This window comes from Loxodonta africana, unplaced genomic scaffold, assembly GCF_030014295.1.
Source record: "Loxodonta africana isolate mLoxAfr1 unplaced genomic scaffold, mLoxAfr1.hap2 scaffold_32, whole genome shotgun sequence".
NCBI lineage: Eukaryota > Metazoa > Chordata > Mammalia > Proboscidea > Elephantidae > Loxodonta > Loxodonta africana.
The window spans coordinates 702,922-707,990 of record NW_026975036.1 but is presented as its reverse complement, the minus strand read 5'-3'; positions in this window follow the sequence as shown (position 1 = coordinate 707,990).

Genomic DNA, 5,069 nt, shown 5'->3' with positions numbered 1-5,069 from the left:
AGAAGGGATTAGGTTTAGGACCCACCCTACACTGGTATGGCCTCATTAAAATCATTTTAAAAATCCCCTATTTCCAAATCAGGTCACATTTATAGGTACAGTAGTTAGGATTTCAACATACCTTTGGGGTTACGCAATTCAGTCCATATAGTACCCTCACCAGATATTCTGGACTGAGAGTACAAACATGAGCAGCTGAGAGTTCTATTTTTTTTTTTTCTATATTAGTTGGATGTAACTTGTCTGATTCCACCCATACAAACTTTGGAGCAACTTATTATGAAGGACCAGGCCAACCTTTATTAGCCATGTCCATTACGTGGAAAAACGCACACATTCCCATCACGGAAGCCCTGAGAAATTCATCAATAAGGGTGGAATGGGGTTGGGACCAAGAATTGTTTCATGGCATTGATAATATGGCATAGCTGTTAGACATCTACGTAGAGATGTCAGGTAATAATACTGACAGCTAACACTTACTGGTGCCGGGACTCTTGTGAGGGCTTCTCCTCTCTTAAGATACTTGCTCTGCATGATACCCATGTGAGGAATGTATCATTAAAAGGCACATTTTACAGATGAAGAACTCGGTACAGAGAGTTACGCTGACATTTGAATAGAAGTCATGAACCAGGAGGAGTTGAAATGGATGGAGGTGTAAACATCGCATCCTCAGGTACAGACAGACAGCCACCGACTCCCTGAGGCATCCTAGAGAGAGGGTGTCAATAGAAAGAGAGGACTAAGCACTGAGCCTGAGGGCACTCTGACATCTAGAAGCCGGACAGATGAACGGCAGCCAACAAAGCCCTCTGAAGTCCAGTGTGGTTCCTGGAGCATGGTCTGTCCTTTCTCTGGGCTGCATTTTACCAGTCCCCCTCCCACCCGCACTGGGTGTCCCCTTCACAATGGCAGGGACAGTGGGTACTTTTCACCATTGTGTCCACATCATGTAGATTATTCCTGGCACATGGAATCTCTCTAAATATTGATTGATTGAAAAAACGAAAGATGAAAATGATGAATGAAATCATAGTTTGCTACCCCCACGTGTCTGTCAGTTTGTCGTACTGTGGGGGCTTGTGTGTTGCTGTGATGCTGGAAGCTATGCCACCGGTATTCAGATACCAGCAGGGTTACCCATGGAGGACAGGTTTCAGCTCAGCTTCCAGACTAAGACAGCCTAGGAAGAAGGACCTGGCAGTCTACTTCTGGAAAGCATTAGCCAGTGAAAACCTTATGAACAGCAACGGAACACTGTCTGATATATGGCTGGAAGATGACCCCCCCAAGTTGGAAGGCACTCAAAAGATGACTGGGGAAGAGCTGCCTCCTCAAAGCAGAGTCAACCTTAATGACATGGATGGAGTGAAGCTTTCGGGACCTTCATCTGCTGATATGGCACTTCTCAAAATGAGAAGAAACAGCTGCAAACATCGATTTAATAATCGGAACCTAGAATGTACGAAGTATGAATCTTAGAAAATTGGAAATCATCAAAAATGAAATGGAATGCACAAACATCGATATCCTAGGCATTAGTGAGCTGAAATGGGCTGGTATTGGCCATTTTGAATCAGACAATCATCTTGTCTTCTATGCTGGGAATGACAACTCGAGGAGGAATGATGTTGCATTCATCGTCAAAAAGAACATTTCAACATCTATCGTGAAATACAACGCTGTCAATGGTAGGATAATAACCATACTCCTACAAGGAAGACCAGTTAATACGACTATTATTCAAATTTACACAGCAACCACCAGGGCCAAAGATGAAGAAATAGAAGATTTTTTTCAGCTGCTGCAGTCCGAAATTGATCGAACATGCTATCAAGATGCATTGATAATTACTGGCTATTGGAATGCAAAAGTTGGAACCAAAGAAGGATCAGTAGTTGGAAAATACGGCCTTGGTGATAGAAACAATGCTGGAGATCAAATGATAGAATTTTGCAAGACCAACAACTTCTTCACTGCAAATACCTTCTTTCACCAACATAAACGGTGACTATACACATGGACCTCGCCAGATGGAACACACAGAAATCAAACTGACTACATCTGTGGAAAGAGACGATGGAAAAGCTCAATATCATCAGTCACAACACGGCCAGGGGCCTACTGTGGAACAGACCATCAATTGTTCATATTCAAGTGCAAGCTGAAATAAAAGAAAATGAGAGCAAGTCCACAAGAGCAAAAATATCCCACCTGAATTTAGAGACCAACTCAAGAATAAATTTGACACATTGAACACTAGTGACCGAAGACCAGACAAGTTTTCGAATGATATCAAGGACATCATCCATGAAGAAAGCAAGAGGTCACTGAAAAGACAGGAAAGAAAGAAAAGACCAAGATGGGTGTCAGAGGAGACTCTGAAACTTGCTCTCGAACCTCGAGCAGCTAAAGCAAAAGGAAGAATTGATGAAGTAAAAGAACTGAAGATTTCAAAGGGCCTCTCAAGAAGACAGAGTAAAGTATTACAATGACATATGCAAAGAGCTGGAGATGGAAAACCAAAAGGGAAGAACACGCTCGGTCTTTCTCAAACTAAAAGAACTGAAGAAAAAAATCAAGCCTCGCGTTGCGAAAGTGAAGGATTCCATGGGGAAAATATTAAACGACACAGGAAGCATCAAAAGAAGATGGAAGGAATACACAGAATTAGTATACCAAAAAGAATTGGTCAATATTCAACCATTTCAAGAGATGGCCTATGATCAGGAACCAATGGTACTGAAGGAAGAAGTCCAAGCTGCTCTGAAGGCATTGGCAAAAAACAAGGCTCCAGGAATTGATGGAATATCAATAGAGATGTTTCAGCAAACAGATGCAGCACTGGAGATGCTCACTCATCTATGCCAGGAAATATGGAAGACAGCTTCCTGGCCAACTGACTGGAAGAGATCCATATTTATGCCTATTCCCAAGAAAGGTGATCCAAACGAATGTGGAAATTATAGAACAATATCATTAATATCACATGCAAGCAAAATTTTGCTGTAGATCTTTCAAAAATGGCTGCAGCAGTATATCGACAGGGTACTGCCAGAAATTCAGGCCGGTTTCAGAAGAGGATGTGGAACCAGGGATATCCTTGCTGATGTCAGATGGATCCTGGCTGAAAGCAGAGACTACCAGAAGGATGTTTACCTGTGTTTTATTGACTATGCAAAGGCATTCAACTGTGTGGATCATAACAAACTATGGATAACACTGGGAAGAATGGGAATTCCAGGACACTTAATTGTGCTCATGAGGAACCTTTACATAGATTAAGAGGCAGTTATTCAGACAGAACAAGGGGATACTGATTGGTTTAAAGTCAGGAAAGGTGTGCGTCAGGGTTGTATTCTTTCACCATACCTATTTAATCTGTATACTGAACAAATAATACGAGAATCTGGACTATATGAAGAAGAACGGGGCATCAGGGTTGGAGGAAGGCTCATTAACAACCTTCGTTATGCAGATGACAAAACCCTGTTTGCTGAAAGTGAAGAGGACTTGAAGCACTTACTAATGAAGATCAAAGACCACAGCCTCCAGTATGGATTACACCTCAACATAAAGAAAACAAAAATCCTCACAACTGGACCAATGTGCAACATCATGAGAAATGGAGAAAAGACTGAAGTTGTCAAGGATTTCATTTTACTTGGATCCACAATCAACAGCCATGGAAGCAGCAGTCAAGAAATCAAAAGACACATTGCATTGGGCAAATCTGCTGCAAAGGACCTCTTCAAAGTGTTGAAGAGCAAAGATGTCACCCTGAAGACTAAGGTGTGCCTGGCCCAAGCCATGCTATTTTCAATCACATCATATGCATGTGAAAGCTGGACAGTGAATAAGGAAGACAGAAGAAGAGTTGACGCCTTTGAATTGTGGTGTTGGCGAAGAATATTGAATATACCATGGACTGCCAAAAGAACGAACAAATCTGTTCTGAAAAAAGTGTGGCCAGAATGCTCCTTAGAGGCAAGGATGGTGAGGCTGCGTCTTACATACTTTGGATATGTTGTCAGGAGGGATCAGTCCCTGGAGAAGGACATCATGCTTGGCAGAGTACAGGGTCAGCGGAAAAGAGGGTGATCCTCAATGAGGTGGATTGACACAGTGGCTGCAACAATGAGCTCAAGCATAACAATGATTGTAAGGATGGCGCAGGATCAGGCAGTGTTTCGTTCTGTTGTGTCTAGGGTCGCTATGAGTCAGAACTGACTCAATGGCACCTAACAACAACAACAACAATCTCTGAATACCTTAAGGGCCTTCGTGTGTAAGAGGGAGAAAATATGATCTGAGTTGACCCTGAGACTATCTCTCAGCGTTAAAGAATGCTGAATAACAATTCAATAAAAAGGTTCAATAGCAAAGATCTTTGTTAAAAGATTTAAGTACAGGTTGAAGATTACTAGAAACATGCACATTTAATATTTCAAGTATAGTCAAAGTGCTAAAATTATATACTCCTTGCACACAACAGAATATAATACAACAATTTGATGTTGTCTGTAAAATAAACAAAACTTTATCATGGAAAAGGCTAATATTGAGTGAAAGGAGCAGGATATAATATTTATGTGAATATACATAAATGTGTGTGACACACATATAAAACCCATTGCCGTGGAGTCTATTCTTACTCATGGTGTTCCCGTGTGTGTTAGGGTAGTCTCCAAATTTTCAATGACTAGAATATACTTCTACAAGCAGGACAAAATTAAAGGAATATATTTAAACAATAAATGAACAGAAGTGAAAGAATTAAACCTGCAGAGAGGCTGCCCAGGAACCCAAGAACTACAATAACATTGGTATGGAAAGCAGAATGATGGTGTCGGGAAGCCTCTGGTCACATGCTTCCAGCTCGAAAGAGAAGAGCAAATAAACCAGGGGAGAAGACAGTGAGCCAGAAGAGTGGGAGAAATGAAGCATTTCTCGAGTGGCAACTACTCTGCTGATGGCATGTAGTCCCTCATTTAAACCTTAGAAGGATGTAATGGGTGGGATAGACCTTGTTATCCACTTTCATCATGCAAACATTCTATAAAAAC